Genomic DNA, 20,614 nt, shown 5'->3' on the forward strand with positions numbered 1-20,614 from the left:
CTGCTAGGCAAAATCCAAATGGATTGTATTATACAGGATCTCTTCTTTGACCTCTAATGTTATGGCATTAAGACTGAGTCAAATAGACTTTTGAAAGCAAGAAAGCAGGAACTGGTAAAAGATATCTTCTCTTCATAAATATGAAATTATAAACCAGTTCTCTCTGGATGTTTAGATAAGACAGCATGGGAATGAAAGCTGTGGGGGCCTTTTCATTTGTTTGGGAGGGGAATTGTGCATTCAAATCCAAAACCATCACATCTTAAAGCTGCTCTCCCCGAATACGTGGATAAACATCCTTACTATGATGAGAACTCAGATTTTTGTTTTATCACATCATTCTGACACCTAAGATATGTCTAAAAACTGTCTAAATATCTTGGAATTGATAACATCAGTGCAAGCACTACCAACAGGAGACTTCCTAGGGGTGTTTCTGACTCAAACGGTCCCTTTCTTTTGTCTATGAATCCAGTGACCTGCTCTGTTTCCTAATGCCAATTAAATGTCCAAGAAGAGGGAAGAAGGGGGACATCAAAGTTGCTACACTTCTCTTATGCCTTTCAGCCAAAAGACTGACCCTCTTTCTGAGCCTTTTATAGTCTAGGCAGATCTCAACAGCATCACCAGCCAAGGGAGAGCTCTTGCCTAAGGAGCTGTCTACCTAAACTCCTCAATTTATTAGAGCCTACAGACATGAGGGAGTAAACGGGTGCAGTCAGCAAAGACAAGCTGCAGAAGAAAGAAAATAAAACACATCCATTATACACACACGCCTTGACTGCAGAATTCAAAACCCTGCAAAACAAAGCACCCTGATTAATCATTAATTATACCACGTATCTCTTAAAAACTATACATTCCCTTTACCAATCTGAAGGTCACATCCAAGATAACAGTCATTCAATCCCACTGCTTCAAAGCACACAATACCAAGCATCCCCCCTTTCTGGATCAGTTGCTTCCTCTGATCTCTTTACATACACTGACTTAATGCAATTAGGAATACAGTTTTAGCAGGATCAAAATTAATGGACCTACATAAAAGGAGTGCCTGGCTCTATAAGCAAGCCAAATGACAGACTCCTTAGTAAGGAAAAACTTCCCATTCAAAGTAACGGGAATACAAAAATGCTCAAGACTTGGCCCTTTTGGATATATTTCTGAAGAAAACTACTTCTGTTTCAGTACCAAAGCAAGTAGCCAGGCTTTCTAAGTAGTAACTCTACTTACGGGCTCACCAGGTGCTAAGCTCTTATGAAAAGCGTAACAAGAAGCGGGTTTAAAATGTGCTGACATACCTGTGGTGTTTAAAGACTGATCTTCAGTCTTCTGGGAATAAAAAGGGGGAGAAAAAAAGGAAGAAAATCCAAAACCTAATTGAACATGTAGTCTGGTTTCTTTGCTTCAAAGTAGATTTCTTTCACTGATCCAAAAATTAGACTTACCCTAGTGTTCCACTGTTCCCATCTAAGAAAAACAGAGAAAATGCAGTTGCCATGAACACATCTATAGGAGCTTGCATCCCACTCTACTCAAATATCAAATTTTAACTGCATATTGACATGCTCAGAAATTAGATGCTATTTAAAATAAAGAAATAAATTGAAAAATGCAAGACTCCTGTAATGCTCTTCAGGCTCTTTTCAGTCAAGACTCCTGTTGGAGTCAATTATGTCTCAATTAACAAGTAATCTTCTGAAAACTAAGGAAAGCAATACTGAAGGCTATGGAGGTTACAAAAAGAAACAAGAATAGAAGGTTACAAAAAGAAACAAGAAATGTTGCTGGTTTCTTGCTGTTGGTGGCTCAGACATTAGTGTGCCAGAGGCACAAGTAATGGAAATGTACTTTTAGATAAAACTCCTTTCTTTGCTTGGATTATTTTAAAATGACTCTGCTACACTGCATATTAACCTAGCCACCAACCACCCTATCCTCAGCTTTCTTTTTGCAGGTTATTAGGAACACAAGCACCGTCAAATCACCAAATGATGATTAGCATCATTGCACTCTCCTTTTGTTTGTTAAACACACAGAAAGTATATACTGGAAATTGAACAAAACCAAATTTCTGGGAAGCAGATCTTCTGCCCTTGCCATCATATATTCAAACCTTCATGCTAGATACAATGGATAACCAGACTTCACTCATTTTCAGCATGGCATCTCCTCCATTTGCCCTGGCCAGAGATTACACCATGAAACAGGGAGCAAGCACCTGTGAGCTAGAGCTGTTTTCTTCCCCTTTCCTTGATGAACTGACTTTTAAACACATTTCTTCAGAACCTGGAGTCTACACTATGCCTGGTTAAGCTACAACAGATCAGGGTCAAGTAATCAACACACTCCATATTTGTTCAAAAATACCTATTACTATTCCTTCCTTATTTTACCCGCTTGTTCCTGCACTATGAAAAAAAAGCTATGCTCAATACTGCCTAAAAATTCAGTTATACTGCTACACGTGTAAATATTGCACTTCATTTTGGCACATTAATGTTACACATTATAACTAGAAAAGATTCCTCTCCCAGAAAAGTATTATTGTGTGAATACACAACATGCGAAACCAAGAGCTAAAAATCTTACCCCTTTCTCTTCCAAACAGCACACTGCACTCAACATTTTCCATAATTTTCCTACCCTGCGGCACAGATACCAGCATCCTACTTACTTTGTGAGTGTGTAGGGAAAGTCCAGCATTTAGCAATGGTGAGAAAATTGTTTTAGATCCCTGAGGGAAGGTGCTAGAGAATTGCATTCAATATAGTTACAATTCAATCCAGTTTGCTGGAGCTGAAAGAAACAAAGTGCTTTTGTAGTTAAAGTGGAGAGGCCAAGATTTTATTTTTCATGTATGTGTGTGCAGGTGTGAAGACTTGAGGAAGTGAAATCTCTAAGGAGAGTGCCGGTCTGTAAGGACAAGGTTAGTGTAAGGCTAGTTGTGCAAGGTATACAGAAGCATATGCTGTACGGAAAAGAATGGTTAAAGGAACTTGTTTGCACAATCTTTATTTTCTTCCTGGGATACAAACAAAAAAAATCAAAGCAATTAAATATTTACCTTGAGAAAAAAAAAATAATCAGTGTAATTGTACATAATCCTCTGAGTTGCTCTAATGAATGCACCTACTTTGACCAAGAGAAAAATGTGCTTTTTTTATTCCCCCAACATATGCATTGGAAAAAAAAAAAAAAAAAAGAAAAAAAAAAAAAGCTCGTAAAGTTTGAATTCAAAGAAACAAAACTGCCTGAGAGGACTTTCCTTACAAGAAAATAAAAAAAAGCCCGTGCTATGTAATTATAGGAAGGTAAACAACTAGGAAGGCTCATTGCAAGTTTTACTATATACCGGTGATTTGTCATACTGACGAGCTTCCAAAGGAGAAAGCCTGCAACATGTGTTCTCACCCTCTTTATCTCAGACTTTTGCATAATGCAAATTGCAGAGCGTGGGGACTCAGCTCTCCCATTTGAAGCACGCAGTATCGACATTTCATCTCTGGAAGTTTGGTAGGCAGTGTGAAAACTCGCTAGTTGTACAAAACAAGGCAGAACAACTGGTTCAGACAAGCAAATTACATATCAGCTCCTCTCTGACCTCCAGCATCTCGGATAAATGGGGTGGATGAAAGAGCCCTTAGCGCTGTTGCCAGCAGATCTCCCTCAGCTCCTCAGTCTTGGCAGAATTATAGGGGGCAACTTTACACATGGATGAACTGTTCTCCAACAATCTTCCTAAAGTAGTAGACACAAACAGGCTTTCCTCCAATACTAGGAAAGCACATCCCACATGTTTATTTCTTCTGAATAATATTCCTGCAGACAACCCAGTGACATTTCTGGAGGACAGTTTGCCTCTAATAGCAGTGCAGGGGTCAGCTAAGTCTTGGGGAAAGACGGCTGCATGGGGAGCCTCCAGAACAAGTTTCCAGACCAGACTCTCTCAGATGAAATCCTTTAGAAATGTGGGTGATTTCTATAGGGTCCCAAAGACCTGTGGAAGCAAAAGACTCATTTGTCTCTGGGTCAGACTTTAAAATGAGGAGACAAATACTGGCTGTAAGCATGGGCAAAGGGATCACCCACAAAAAGTGGGTTATCTGCACAGAGAAACCTTTGGGCACCTTCATCTACAAAAATTATATTGATGATGGCACTGCGCTGTGATGTCACAGCCAGAAAGGGGAGGAAAATATTGAATATGGAAACTCTGGCTCCCATAGGAAACTTTCACCCACAGGAATGATTCCCAAAGGTGTTTGCCTCACCATCATGATTGTGACTGTCATGCACGAGCATGTTTGCTCCTGCTACATCTGTTAGCAGCATAGAGAAAGCAACACAAATGTCAGCAGTGGCCAGCCCGACACACTGATGCTGCTGCTGCTCTTGGGTGGAGATGTACAGCATGAAGAATGAAGCCAGCTTGAGGTTGACTATTTGTCCAATCCCAAAACTCAGACGAAAACAAGACAAAGATTAATGCAAAGCTTGCTGAGCTAGGACCCTTCAAGGCTTACTGGTATAAGCATCTAAACATTTCAACACTTAGTGATGCACATTTCCTCAGAGGTAGAAATACAGATAAGCATCTTCACCAATTTTTACTTGCACTAACTAAACACTTATATTCCCTGGTTTCAGAAAAAAATTGCATTAGAAACTCAGGAAAGGGCAGAATGGATGAGAAGTAAGAGCAAAGGCTGCCAAAGGTTAACCTCTGAGATGAGAGGGAATGGTGCCACAGGGAGCATCTTAGATCAGCCCGTGAAATCTCAGCACTTTGCACTGAAATTTAGTGCCGTATGTACTCAGCAGTACATACAGTGTTGACAAAGTTTTTATTTTTAAATAAATAAAGGCCAGAAAGTACAGATTTCCTTACCTCTCCAGTGGCTTCAATTATGCAGTACCACATCCACCATGTAAGCACTATTTCCACAGCTTTAGCACTTGACATTTTGAGATAAAATGTCATGAACAGAATTTGTGAACCTCTCCCTTTGTCATCCCCCCTCCTTTGAATTTAAATCCCTAAAAACATCAGACAACTGCTTCAAACTATCCCCTTATTCTTTCCTCAAATTGAAGACCAGACAAACTTTAATGGCATCTTTGCAGACAGTTTGCTCTAAGTCTTATTGCAAGAACTTTTCTTCTCCAGCGCTGCTCACTGCTAGGCTAAACAATGACTTTTCTGCTCACTAAGTCCTGCAGGTGGAATCGCTCTTGCCCATCAATATGACTCTGCTGGCTGTTTGCTTCTCCTGCCTTCCCTCTTTCCAACGCAGGACGACAACGGTTCTTTGGAAGAAATCAATGCCACCTGCTCAGGTCAGACCATTTTGTCTTTCTAGATTACACTAAATCTCAGAGATTTGTAACAAGTCCCTCCCACTTTATGGCTTCCCTCACTTTTACCTCCTTATGCTCACCCTATTCAAATTTATCCTCATTCTCTATACTCCAAGCAAGAAATCACAGGCAAATATAAGACACAAAAATAAATACCAATTTCCAGTGAAATTCTGAGAACTTCTAGATTGCCTGGAATGTGAAACAGGGACATAAACTATTTTGTCAAATTAAGCCAATTAGCACAGGGAGTTTAATGGTATCATCTGTGTGACCAGTTTCTCCATTGCCACATGGATTTGTCAGTTAAACTGAAGGAAGTCAGTCATTAATTCTATCACACTCTTCTGAGAAGACAGCTGTGGTGACCCCCCCTCCTGAAAAAATAGATTCTGGATGCATTTTCTCTGCCTGAAGATGAAGAGAACCTTAGTCCCAGCATCCTCTGGCTCTTATCTGATACAAATATGCTGCTTTACAATTCCACTCTACTTTGTCTTCTACTATATTTAGTTTGCTTCTAAATGTATAGCTTTTCCTGAAAGGTCAATTGTTCATCTACCTGATGGCCTCCTGATGGAGTCTGAACTGATTATTACCCCCTGCCTACTTATGTAAGCTATGGTAGAGATGATTATTAAGATGGGATGTCCTCTCAAGGATGCCTTCACAACTGGAAGAGCTTATGTGACAGCTCTGAGCTGAGAGACAAATAAAGGAAGCCAAAGCCTTGCTTTTCTTCTTCTCCAATATTTGCTCTGTGCTGTCATGCTGCATGAGGGGCTATACTGGCATCTGTTATCCATTCCCCCAAAGGAGCCTTTCACAAGAGTGAATCTCCCTGCAAAGAAAACAGGAGGATTTTGAAGATGGCATGTGGAAAGTTGCCATAGGTCTTCCAGAAATCTTTTCTGTAAATCTCATAAGAGCTGACCTGGGGCATATGAAACCACAGTGCTTGTGAAACACAAAGTAATCACTCTGAACTCTCTTCAGCCATTTGCATTTTCTCTTCAGAGAGATGCCCTGTGCCTACGGGAATATTTGCCTCTATTTGCAGCTGACTTTTAATCTAAGTTGGAATCTGTTGGCTTTTCTTTTATAGTTGACAGTGAAGTTGTGGCTCTGTTAAGATAAGTGTTTCTTTTGTTGCCTCTTGTATGAAATTCCTAGAAGATGTGCCCTTGAACAAATCTCCCAGAATACCAGGGCAGAAATAAAGTAGAATCGCTATTACTGAAAGCGCTCAGCAAATCCCACACAGCCCAAGAGAATCTTAGAGATGTTGAATAAAGATGCTCAGTATGGCCAGATAAAAGTACCAAACAACCAACAAATGTTGGATTATAAAGCTTAAAATCTAGAAGTATCTATTAATCCTTTACATTTGTTATCCTGATGTCTAGAATTTTATTTATTTATCCAAGTGACAATGTAGGAACATTCCTAAGCTGATTAATTTTACATACAAATAAGTTCTTACAACATTTCTAGAACTAAAAAAAAAAAAAAAAAGGAACACTTTCTATAAGTAAAAGGTGAGGGTTTGTGTGTTTGGGTTTTCTTGTTTGGTTTGGGATTTTTGGGGGGGAGGGGATTGTTTGTTTTTTTCCCACTGGAGGGTTCATGGGATTTCTACTTGAGTTCCTTTAAGTATCTAAGCTCATAAGTACTACTGAAAACATTAACAACCTCAAAGCTGCTGGCCCCCAGAAATGATGTAATTAACCACTGACAATCTTCACAATAATATTACAAATTAAATTAGATTGTCTCAAACAGAGTTCACAAAGGAGCCAAACCCCAAAACAGCCAATTTATCCTTTGCAACTGAGGTATAACTGAACAGTTGTTTCAATATGAGGTTCTTCATTAATAGATTTAAAGCCCACTGTTTCGTTGAGAGAAATACTTTCAACCCACATGAACATTAATATTCTTCCCATGTTTGTATGTTCATCTGAAGAACATCTATATACACGGAGAAACACAAGCAAGAGTCTAACTAAAGACACCTCTTTCTATGGAAGACCAGCAAGGATAAAGAAGAGACAGAAGCTTTCATGGAGATGGCATAACTCAGAGAGGAACCTCTGTTAATCCAAGGGGAGCACTAGCTAGATATGAAAAATGGGTCAGTGGATAATGTATTAGCTTCTGCAAGGACCCTTAGCCCTTGCATCAAGCAAGGCTGTATGAAATTTTAAAAGCCACCTGGAACATCAACAAAAAGCCTCCTGCCTTATTACCACTCCAGACACTACAGCAAAATATTTTCCTAGCATCTCAGCAGATGAAGGTTAAACACAGATGAAGCAATTCTGCAATACTGGAAGAGGGTTGCTAAGAAAGTTGTGTTTTATAATGGAGCAGTTTTCACCAAAATAGGAATTAAGGGGAATATAGCTACCCTAGAAAGTAGTGGGATCTATAACAGTTTGTCTTGCAACATCACCCATATCAGAGAAGCAGTTCCTTTCAGCTTGTGCTAAAAAAAGACATTGTTAAGCACAGTGTAACCCTTTAAATTACTCTTCCCACTTCTATCTGCAGGATCAGTAGATCTGAAGTGTGTGTAAACAACACTTAAGCCCAGAGCCCCCTAAGGCAGCATCTTCTACCAGCATGGTGAGAGCTGACAAGGCTCTCCACTAAATCAACTCACCCTGCAGAACACATCCTATATGTGAAGTGATCTCTTCAAGAACAAAAGAGAATTTCAAAGTCAAAAGGAACAATGATAGGAGAATGGGGTAGCCTGCAAAGCAACAGTAACCTAGCTAAAGGAAATCACACTAAGTCACAGTTAGCCAACATAATTTCTGCTTTCAGGAAGAAAAATCTTGCTTGCTACTTCCTAGTACTGGGCTGTCCCAGTGAGTATGAACAAAAGCACTCTGGACTCCTCCACTTGACTTCTGTCATTCCTGATGATGGGAGCTTGGCAAAATTCAGCTTCTCCAGTAGGCATGCTGAAAACTGCTCAATTATTCAAACCGTAAAGTGCTAGATATAAGTCCAGAAAACAGGATCAGGAGCCAGTTCTCAGTACTGTGGTTAGCAGACCACAAAATGGTGTTAACCACAGCAGTGCCTGCAGTGTAGGCACTGGGCAAGGCTTCAGATATCAAAGCATAGAGTTTCAAGAGAAACAAATGGGTTTAGGAGCCCACATCCCCTTGAATGAACTGCATTTCTAAACCCAGCAATGGCTTTTTTTGCAGCTCTTTCATCTCCAGCCACAAAATTATAAATCGTATCCAAATCCCCATCCTCTTTGCTAAAGCTGTTCTCAATCTTGTTTCTTTCTCCAGAAATATACCATCACAATAAGAATAAAGCCAAAACAAACAGCTGATGCCATTTGTTTAATTAGTTGGACAGTTTCTTACTGATGTGGTATTTGAAACTTTGTGCAAGAGGAGTTCTTCAAACTACAGCATTTTGAGCATGTAGGTATTAGTAAGAATGTGTCTTTCGTTAGTAGTCTCCCAGTCAGGAAAGTCTACCCGACTCAAATGATGACTTAGTGTCATAGGAATCGTATTTCTTTTTTGATGTTTTATAGCCACTCATCTTGAACTGACATTGCACAGTGCTCTTCACTGCTGGTCTCAGATGGTATATCAGCATCCAGAGCAGCCTCAGAATCTTCTGGATGAAAAGTTCCTATGATTAACTTTAAAAATGTCAATCGTTCACCATGTTCAGTATTCAGGCTTGTTCATCAGTTAGTAATAACATTCCTAGCTGAACAGAAAATGCGTTCTGAGTAAGTGCTGGGAAAAGGAAAGCTTAAACATTTGACAGCAGTTAGAGATGAAGCAGACTATACTTTTCATTTCTGAAATGAGGATGCACTGATTTTCAGCAGGCTTCTGCAACAGAATCCACTACAAGATTATGGGAACAGACCTTTTCTTCTTGGTTTTGTGACAACTACAGTTCTGCATTCCTCAGCTCTGCCCTGCAATTAAAAGGGGAAGATACCAGAAACAGCTGAAGAAGCAAGAGACAAGAAAGGAAAAATAAGCTGATTCCAGCTACTCCTCTCTTTTCCGTATGTGCCGTACACATTTCATTATTAGATTAGAAGCTTCTTCCTGCACCCTCTCCATAAGCTTTGAAATTGCCACCATTAAAGCACGTCACAGAAGTTATTTTTAAACTGTGGATTGTGTTACAGAGAGAATCTCATTTTTAAAAATGTAATGGAGGAAAAGCATTCATTAGAAGACTATGACAGCTGAGGGAAAAAAATATTCATCATATTCCAAGGATATAGAAGAGAAAAAAGCTTGGAATGTGTTCTTGCTCTCTCAGCCTGAATATCTCTCTCTTCCCTGACTGGTGTGAAATATGATCAACCAAATTAATTCTGCACATACTAAAAATGAGCTTCTCCAACTCATTCAGCTCTAAAGTCACAGTGTCTCATCATATGCACCTAAATGAAAAGGGACTGGTTTCAGATGCTGGAAAGTTGGATCTCCCAGCATGCCAACCTGATCTGCAGAGGCATACGGTGCCTGCAACATGCATTGATCACCAGGCAAAAAAAGAAACAGGTAGCAGGTCTGTGATCCTCAGGGGAGCAGTGCCTACAGCCATGGCTCTCTGAACAGCTTTCACTGGTTAGATGATCGTCAATCACCTCCATTCCCCAGTGGGGACTGCCACCGGGGTACTCCTGCTTGCTTCATGCTACTCAACACCATCAGAGTGTTTCAACACTCAACAACAGTTTAAGATGAGAAAATAGGTATCAAACCATACTCGGAAGCAAGTGAGACACTGAGCTTGAAAAATCCCCCTGACTAGCAAAGGCAAGCGAATTCATGTCCTGCTCAGATGCTCAAAAAAAAGGCAGAAGAGAGGAAAAAAGTTCACATGCAAGAGAAAGGGCAAGACCAATGTTAAATGGGGAGTGAGGATTTCTCCCACAAGCAAGCAAATAAACTCCTCATGCATTATTCAGGCTGTGCATCAGGGGACTGGTATACCTCCTGTAGAAGGAAGAAAACCATTCAGCATCCTTGTAGCTTCAAAACTGCAGAATCACTCCAGGGAAAAGATCGAGGGAAGAGGCTGAGGTGTGAGGCCAGTTTACAAGTCAAACATTGTAAGAGGTAAGATTGTGTGAGGTTTGTTTGCTGTTTCCTACTATTATTATTTTAGAGGCTGGATACTTAGCCAAGGAAATATGAGACTGAACTGATCCAAGTTTGAAAATTGTGCTCAGTATCTATACCAAGAGAAGAGAGAATTCGTAACACAAGTTACCACAGCCACATTTAAAAGACAGCGCATCCACAGTCCAAGCATTACTCCATTTCTCGATACTGTCCTGATCAACTGAACCTCTGCAGGACTCTCTGTACTACAATTTACTAATCCCCAGCTCTCCCTAAAGGGCGCTCCACAGTTTCTCCAAGCACAACCCAAACAACATGAATAAGAACCCCTAAGGGTCAGGAGGAAGCCCTGAGGCAGAGCTCTGGCAGAAATCCAAGTTGGAAGAGACACTGACCACGCACAAGCAAGTGCAGACAGACAACTTTTCTGGTTTTAATTCAGAAAGAAACCTTCACTAATCTCAGGGTTTATTATCATCTGTGTAACAAATGGGACTGCAGTTGGTCTATATAAAGCATCAGTTTCCTACAGGGCATTTTAGCCTTTAAATGAGGAAGGACCAGACCTAAATCAGGAATTTGCTGGAACCCTGCTCTCACTTTAATTTGATTTAAGCACGCCAAAAGGCAAGGAAAGTGTGGCAACAAAAACACCTTGGTGGAATGCAGGGTGCGGGAGGGATCCCATTGAGCTAGGATCTACAAGGGAAACTAAATCTGCACCAGGCCTCCCTTCCTCTCTATAGCGAGCTGCAGAACACAGCACCAGTTGCACTCTCCCCAAGCAGAGGACACAATACATTGTCAGTGAAGCTGTCTAGCTGAAGGACAGCAGGGCACGTAGCACATCTCACAGTAAATAAATGACCTCTCTCATTAAAGGCCCTTTGCTATTTGGCCATGATATTTTTCACTGTGTTCCCACAATGAATTCTCTAAATGAAGTGAGTTTGGCTTGCCAACCACGAGCTTTGGGCAAGACCTCAACAACTCCTCCTATGTACTTTATAAAAGGAGTGAGCATCTCTCAGTGCACACCAGGACAAAACTCAGCACAAGGGAGCAAAAATATTGGTCGTGGATGCCGCATAACAGAAAGAGCAGTAACTGCACTGGGAAAATAAAGGCTCCACCACAGACCATAAGAATAGCCAGCAATGATCCTCCAGTGCAAAATTTCTAACCTCTCCTAGGCTGAGCCATTAAATACAAGGATGACATCCACATGCACCAACTTCTGAAACCCAGGAACTCACAGGATTGAAAAGGACTGCAAACTTGTTATAAAATCAGAGCTGGTCCTCCAATAGGGCACACATCCCACACCACTTCCCTCCCACCCCCTTGCTTGAAGACCTACATTACAAAACAGATTTCCTCCAAGGCTCTTCCTGTAATGACCTTTACTGAAGAAGGGAATCTAAAAGCAAGATAAAAGCATTGGATATGAGTTAGAAGAGATCGAAAAAAGCCACCATGTACCGTTACTGGGTTCACAGGAATGTTTCATTATTAAGTATTTTTCTTCTCTTCCCCATCGTGCACTCTAGAGAAAGTATTCTTCCAGAATTTTCAAAGGTACCAATAATCAATTGAAAACATACGAAAAACAGCTAAAATGTGGGGTTTTTTGAGCCCGATGCATTTTGGAACTGAAAGCAAAGCACTGTAGAGTAGCCATCATTAGGAAAATGGTCTGCTTAAAGAAATTTTCTCACATATGAAGGGGACTGTGAAGCATTTAAGAGTCTAAAAATATTTTTACATTGTCAGGTAGGAAGAGCTAGGTGGGGATTTTACAAAACCTGCTCTCTTAACCTGAAATGTGTGAGCTGTACCTACATGCTCTTTAGTTATCTAATGTTCTCATCAACTGAACTACAATTAAATCCATACACTGAAACTGACTGGCTGAAGTGGAGGCAAACTGCGAAAATTGTTCCAGTCTGGGCTGACGATGGCTAATAGACAAAAGCTGATTATCTCTCCTAAAGATTTCCATTCTGCCTTCAAGGTGTGCAATTCTCCTTTCTTGAGGATTGTGCCTTGTTTGGGATTCCAGTCCACGTGCAGATTCCTCCTGTTCCTGACCATGCTTTTTAATGATGGGCCAGAGCTGCAGCAAACTCGCTGAGCATTTAAAACTCTTCCCAGTGAAACTGATGGAAACTTAGCCAGGAGAATCAGTACTGTCTGCTCTGGAGGAGATCCAGCCAGGTGTCTCATCCTCATGCAGTCTGCTCAGCTCCACTGATTCATGGAGGAAGCTCGCTCAAAATTGCGCCGAAGAATACACCCAGAGAAACTGGTGGGATTTAGAGCTCCACAGAATCATTGGGAATTTGGAAACAGATTTAAGCATCAGCTTGGAGTCAAGCTTTCGGCCTTTGACACATGCATCATGACTGGAGTGCCTTCCAGTTGATTATGGACCCACATCCCTCAGCCAGCCTGCCAGTGCTCTTCACAGAAACACATTCTAACACTGCAGATGTCAGGTTCCCCATTGGTAGTAGGTCTTGGCATGCCCGAGGGTATTCATCCGGATGACACAGCACATTGAAAGCATGCCACTATCCCCTTTTACTTCTCACTGGGAAGACCCACATTAGCCATAATCAAGCATATATTACTAAGATGACATAAAAATCTAACAGTATGACTCCATTCTTTGATAAACGAGTAATACACAAATGCTGCCAATCTGACACACCCAAACATTCTTCTTTAAATAAATGAATAGTGGCTTTCTACTACCTGTATCAGCAACCAGAGTCACAAGCTACAGGAGGAGTTGGGGCAGAAACATCAAAACTCAGAGGCTTTCAGTTCAGTCATTAGAAAGGTAATTTGATGCATAGAATGAGGCTCAGGCTAAGCACTATGGCTCTATCTGCTGTCTGCTGCACAGCAGATCCTCTGTACTGTCTCCTGGTTGTACCAGCAGACTACTTAGCTTCATTACTCCAGGAAGTGCATGTGATTGATCAGACAGGGATTATTCCTTTCTCTTACTCAGCTGCTAGTTAATTAAACAAAGATGCTTGAAGCCTATTGCAAAATTAAAGGAGATACAGCCCAGTAAGCAACACTGACATTTAAAGTCGCTAGTCCAACCTCACAGACTTTTCCACTGAGCCAATGCCAGAGCAAGCACATCTGTAGCCACAAGATCTTGGCACAAAGGCTGTTCAGGCATCGTGGACCTCAGTCCTGCTTCCCACTGGGCTTCCTCAGTTCATCCAACAACAAAAGGATTATTACTGAAAAACACTAATCCTGCAAAAATAAACAAAAGGAACACACTCAAATACGTCCAAATTTGTGCTGCGGTTTAACAGGTTGATGAAAACTCTTTAAAATAAATGGCAAATTTTCTCAGCTGGGGAGGATTTAGATCAGCACCAAATCCCCAAAATTGTATTACATATTACAGGAAAAACTTGTTATGATGTGGATTATATCAATCCAGATGAATAAACTCTTGGAAGCAGTAAGAATTAGAGAAAAAAATAAAAGGAAATTATAGTTAAGAAGGAAATAAGGTTGGAAGGGGAGATGCTTTAGCAGCTGACTCCTGTATTGCCAAATACAGCTTCTACCCAAGTTAAAATACAAATGCAAAAATCAAAACAACTGGCAAGAACTTGCGTCAAACGGTTTTCACCACTTCAGACTTCTCAACATCAGCTCTCATTTCTGCTGTATTTTTCTTTACCACTTTCATTCCTCACATCTACTCATGCTGGGTTTGGACGTGGTAACATAAATGCACAGCTTATTTCTTCTCTCAGTTTGCTGCTAATAATTGTCTAGGCTCAGGAATGGCACAGCAAAAGCATTTTCTTGTAATTTGAAGAAATGTAATGAGGAATGCTTCTACTTGAAGCATTTAAACAGTAGTTTGAAAATGAATCCATGTTTTCATTTGTGGAGAGTGATGCACAGGAAGAAAATATCATACCATATAATTTATGCAAGGGAAATTTTCCAAAAGATCAGAACCTGATGGATACTAAATAGTTAACATTAAATTACACAAATGAGGAGGAGTGCTATGTACTTACTGAAATTAAATGTACCTGCTCTCTGAGTATAAATCCAGCCCCAGCTATTCCAAGCTCCCTATATTAAATTTTATTCATGAAGTTCAAACTAAGATTATGCTGATAAAATGCCAGCCTGCATCTGCACTCCCCAGCAACAATACCAGTGATAATTCCTGTTGCTCCTCTGCTATTTTCAGTATCCTTGTATTTTACTGCAGCCGCACCAGACCCTTAGCATAGCCAAGTCTGTGCTGCCAGTTGGCATTACAATCCTTCCAAAAAGAAACATACTTGTAGTTCCACTATGTTGGCTCAAAAATGCCCATTTCCCTTCAACTTATGATCAGTCTAGTTGCTAACACACTGCCAGTTGTACTGAGACACCTCAAAGGTTCAGACAGGCACAGAATAAATACGGCAAGTGTGGTCCCTCCCCATTTGTAAATGCTCTTTTTGGAAATGTTCATTGCATGGGTTTAAGCAGAAAGTAGATGTGCTTTGGAAAGCCATGTTCTGGCTCAACCAGCAATCATGAACCTGATAACATAATTGCCTGGTTTTTCTGGTCTGTTTTGCATAGAAGACAGGGATGCTTATATTTGAAAGACATACTCACTTCCTACCTGATATTTAGGTTTCTGTATACTCTCTCCCACCTATAGGATATGCAATATTGTGCCTTTAGTCTACTACAGGTCAAATGCTTAGCAGTGCTTAGGGCCACATTTTTGAAGTGCTACAACACAAACACCGCACAGCAGGCATCTAAGTCACATTTCACATCAGAACGTTTTTGTCTCCTAAACACTGAGACAACTTTGGATGGCAGACAGTGTTCCATTTTATCTACTGCTCATTAAACAGATACAGTCAGATGAGGGAAAGCACAGTAGAAAGCACTCCAACTGCACCAACACATTAAATGAAATATTCATGTTAAATGAAACAAATAACCAAACAAGCCATGTAGAAAAGAGAAGAGCAGGAAAGCATGCAAGAGACACCATCAAAGATGTAAAGTGATGAAAGTGAGGAAGAACAACAGCTGGGCACCAAGGATAAGACGAGAATGACTAGTTTAATTTATAGCAATGGAGATACAAGTTCACTGGCAGAGAAAAGAGTGGTTTGGATTACTTGATTTGGCATTAAGTATAAATATGCTAAGGATTTTACTACCCTTACTCTTAATATTCAACACATCCAAGGAAAGGGTTTTTTTTAAGCAAACTTTACTAAAAGTATTGACCACTCAGTCTAAGTTTAATGATGATTATGATAACCCATAATGACAATAGGCAGGCATTTATTTTGAACCAACTGTAGCTGTAGTTTTACTTCATGTTTCAGCTAAGGATTATGAAATACGCTTCTCTACAGGAAACAAGTATAGCTTGAAGACAAAATGGATAACCTGCTGTACCCATCTCTCAGACTTCTGCAGGCAGGAAATCCATTTAAACCATCCATATCACTGAAGCTTTTAATATTGGCCCTGTGCTAGTGGCTCACTCCCAATCACACAGTAAGATCCCTGTCTGCACATACAACGCTGGACTGCGCACCCGGATGATGCCCACTCAGCCAGATGTGTATTCAAAGAGGGACACCACCCGAGGAGCAAGCATAAAGCACTAGAAAGGATTTCTTTTTTCATTTTTTATGGTATCTGTGTAAATTCCAAAACTACTTTGCATTGCATTTTCTTTCTCCCAGTACACTTGCTGTCTCTTCTACCCGCTCACATTCCAAGGCTTCTTTAAGATGAGATATACACTCATTTCTTCACCACCCTGTCTTATTACCTAGACATGGCTGTATAAATATGTTCAAATGTAAAGAGATATGATATGGTAACGCTTAGCCTGCATGCAACAAGGAAGGATTTTTTGCAGAAAAGACAGTATAGGGATACTGGGCCAGATACTTCTCCAACCTACTGCTGTTTGGCTTCAATCTTACGTGGAAGCTATTTAAAGAGGGACTCATTTCAAACAGATACACATGAGCGTAATTAGACAAGAACCATGAAGTTCATGAGTTGATTATATCACAGATTCCAAGGCCAAAATTATTTTCTCCTGAAAGGACACGTAATACCTAGTCTTAATAAAATCTAAGGAACCCAAGTGAGTTGAAACATTTGTCTGGGTTCTTGGATTGCTTTCTGGGTTTTTAATGACCCATATTTCCAAAAGGCAGCTTCTTCTAAACAGATTACAACAGCAACGTCACTTTAATTTGCAGCATTAGGTAGGTAATATATGATAATATCCTAATACTTCAACTAACATACTTTACTTGTCTTATTTAATAAGAAAACATATTAAGAATGCAAATACCTGTGCAATTACGCTTCCTTTCCTTCCTCTGCATCCAGTTCCTCACAGCTAAATCCAGCCCCGAAGAGAAGACCTAGCAATGCATTTTGTTGCCATTGTTCTTTCCAGAAACAGATAATGTGTTTTAATATGGTTACAGAATTCGGTCTTAGTGAGACTCAAGCAGAAAAGCACATCTTAAAGTGAAATGATTTATTGCCAACTCCTAGGGACTCGCAGCCTAGCACTGAGTACAAGTTTTATCACTGAAATGCAGACAGTGAAGAGAATTACTCAGAAAAAACTTCCTCTCCCACATCACATGATTGTTAATGTTTTTTTTAACACCAAATGCTTTTTATCTCGCTTGGGGAGGGGCAGGAAAGTTTAATGCAGAAGCTTTCAAATACAGACCTCAGAATGGAAGAACATTTTTCCTTAAGTTCACATTCTGACTTTATAACCATGCCTTGCATATACTTCCTGTACATATCTGCCTCACCTATGAATCAACTATTAACCAAGCTACGCAAACTATTCAAGTTTTAATGGTATACATTATTTAATGAAGAAAGATCTCAAAGGAAAAAAAAAAACCTTCCAAAACATACAATATAACAGAGAAAGAGAGACAGAAATTGATTGATATGAGACAAGCTCGGTTCACAATTACAAATCACATTAGCGGTTGGATTTGCAGCCAAAGAACACCTGAGCCATCAGTATTCTTAGTCTTAATCCTCTTAAATAATTTAGAAGTTATGCCTGATCTAAGTTAATTAAGCATTAATTAAGCAAAAATCCCTGACAAATCAGTGCTATACGTAAAGGAATGACCAGTGTGCTAGACAGTGTGAACGCTGGCATTATACAGAATCGTAACTTCAGCACTTTCTATGCCTTTCTTCAAGCAATAGATCAGCTTCAAGAAGTTCTCACCAGCCATTAAATGCTTTGAGGCAGGGCTTCAGGACAAGGGGAAAAGAGTTATTTTGGAGTGAAGTCCCAGACATTAACATCGTGAAGATTCAGTAAGTCCATCACTCATAAAATGTCAAAAGCAGCAGCACAGGATAAGTAATATGGTATCACCTCATAAAGCAACAGAACAACCCCAACTATACTTAGCTCTACAGCCCAAACAGGAGTCACAGCCAGAGCACCAACATAACCCAGTAGTATTAAAATGTTTTCATGAATACAGAAATGTTCACATGCTTGCTAGGAAAAGCTGAAAATAACCATTTCAACTGCTGAGCAGCAGTTTCGATTAATAGGTCTATTTTCCCTGTCTATGGGCAGAGGATTTCCTTGCTTAACTCGCATTAATGTTAACATGAGGTGGAATAGCAACATTCCTACTGCTGCACCTTTTGCTGGAGTTAAAGCAGAGCAATTCATTGTATTTCAACCTCTGCCCATTTTGCTCCCTCTCAGGAAGGAGCTTTAAACATAAACTTAAAAAATGATGAGCATTACCTTGAGAAGAAAATACACTGTTTTGGTTTTTTGGTTATTAATCAAAGAGCACAGCCATCCCAAGAGACCAATTATAAATCAGTTCAAATAAAGAAACAAATCTTCACACTAAAGCATAGAGTTAAGTCAAATACAGCTTATAGGTCAGATTTTTGAGATGATGCACCTCCATCCTAAACAGAACAAATATTCCACTGGTTTCTGTGCTTACTCCCTACCACCTCCAACACAAACAATTAAGCTGATGCTTCTGAAAGAGAGATTATGCTACAAGAAATACCAATAAAACGGGGGGGGGAAGAATGAAACAGTAAAGGATTCTGGTCCCAGTCAAACAATTCAGTGTAGGCAACTCTCAGGCTGCAGTTTCAGTTGTGATCCATGTCACTCTGAAGTTCACTATGGGCTGGGTGCCTAATTCTCTGGTACAGACTATAGGCACTAACACACCAACAGTAGAGGCAAAATATCAAAGATGAATTAATCACCAAAACCAGAATGAGACGGAGCATGTCTAATGGAGGACTGAGGGCTCATTTCACTCAAGCAAATACCAAAGAAGCGTGGACACTAGGATGGGGAAAAAACTAGTATCAGTGTCATCACGTGGGGAAGAATTTCCACTGAGCATCAACACAATGAGCTGTGAGCTCAGTTACTGGGAAAATTAAGAGTCCAAGATAGGTCAGACACAGTATGAGTTTAGATCCAACCTGAAGTTCCTCAGGGCTCTGCCTACAGCAGACATGGTGAGATGGGTGCAAGAGGCAGCTGCCTTCTCATCAGGATCAGGAGCGACACACTGCTTGCTGACAGCTTGTCATAACACTGTCTGAATATTTGGGAGTTCCATTTTCAAAGATCTTTTCTATGCTAATGACTTCCTACAGATGTTTTAAATGTTTTAACTGTTCTGGTTTGATTCAGTGAGCCCATGATACTGTGATTTGATGTGAACTCAGCAAGAGCTGCAGCAGTGAACCCATCCAGGACCTTCCAGTAGCAACAGAAGATGGAGAAGCAAATTCCTATGCTCCCTGGGAGAGTGGGGTCAGGTGAAAGATGGGAACAATGTACTGCAGGTACAAGAGCACCGGTTTTGCCTCTCACAGAAAAGGGAATTTCTATTCTGTATGAAACCCTGCCGTTTTTAACTGACTTTTCAAACCAAGCAAGAAAAGGTCAACATTTCTATATATCATACCTTTTTTAATGCTGATTCAGAAGTATTGGCATCTCCCTAACAATATTAATCTCAAGCACAAATATGGCACCAAATAATAAAACCAAGAGTCTAAGAGAAGTCAAGTGTAAAAGTAGCACACAATGGGTAAGCATCCCCCCTATCAAAACATGGACTGAGCATGATATGGGCCCACAGCATGGTTGGCTGTCAATGCAGCTGCATTTTCATCAGAGGCTCCCAGTTGTTTCTTCTCCGTTTCCTTCCTCTCTCTACTATTTGCCTATTGTATTTGATTTTGTTCATAATGCACTGCCTGCTCAGCATTTAAAACCCAACTGTCCTATTACAGAATAGTAATATCCTCCAGAATAATTTTAACCTCTTTTTCCAATTTTTGCTATTTCCGTATATAATACATCATTAAGTTTTATAAAAGCAAGTGTTATAAGAGCAAAGGTGGTCAAGAGAGCATCAAACAGTAAGGCAGCCAGCCATCATCCTCCTCCCAGTTCCATATGCACAATCTTCCTTCTAACATGACTGACATACAACACCACAATTTTTCTCTGCAACTAATGCAGCTGGAAAGAATCAGGCTGTTGGGTTCTGCATCAGACATTTAAGCTGAATATATTTAGACTCAATGTCTTTTAATAAAAGGCAACACATTAATCTATGGGCAGCAGTTCATAAACAGCAGAAGCCACTGATACCAACAGCAGCACCAAGGGAGTTTCTGCCTTTCAGCTACCATTAATGACAACTTCAGTGGGATTTGCTGAGGTGACCTGCGGCCCCACAGGCTTGAGAACTGCAGAGTAAGAAGTTTCTAAAAGGTTTGGAGCCTTTTCTTTAAGATGTGCCAAGTGCAGGTGATGAAGATGCTCAGATATATTCAAAGTAAAACCAAACTCGAACCACCAAACACTCAAGTCCCACAGAAGACAGCATTTTAGACTTTTCACATAAAGCAACATTTTTGTTCCGCAAGAAAACCTTTCACTGGGCCTTACTGAAGATTTGAAATAAGTTATTTCTTTTCCCTCTGCAAACACAACTCACCTGAAGCTGGGGAAGAAACCA

At 40.2% G+C, this 20,614-nt stretch overlaps 1 protein-coding gene across 9 annotated transcripts in view; it reads right to left on the bottom strand.

Annotated features, from left to right (window-relative positions):
* Positions 1–20,614, bottom strand: part of SGCD (sarcoglycan delta) — a 525,277-nt gene that overhangs the window by 280,977 nt on the left and 223,686 nt on the right. The window contains exon 1 of one of the 9 annotated variants that reach the window (XM_061343983.1): positions 4,892–5,060. The exons of the other annotated variants lie outside the window; for them this stretch is intronic. The gene's annotated coding sequence lies outside the window, so the exon portion shown is untranslated. Of the gene's footprint in view, positions 1–4,891; positions 5,061–20,614 lie in introns of those variants that run through there. 9 annotated transcript variants of the gene reach the window in all.

This window comes from Neopsephotus bourkii, unplaced genomic scaffold (assembly GCF_033783945.1).
Source record: "Neopsephotus bourkii isolate Nb327-2 ecotype Australia unplaced genomic scaffold, CSIRO-AGI_Nbou_v1 NB_1846, whole genome shotgun sequence".
Classification (NCBI taxonomy): domain Eukaryota; kingdom Metazoa; phylum Chordata; class Aves; order Psittaciformes; family Psittacidae; genus Neopsephotus; species Neopsephotus bourkii.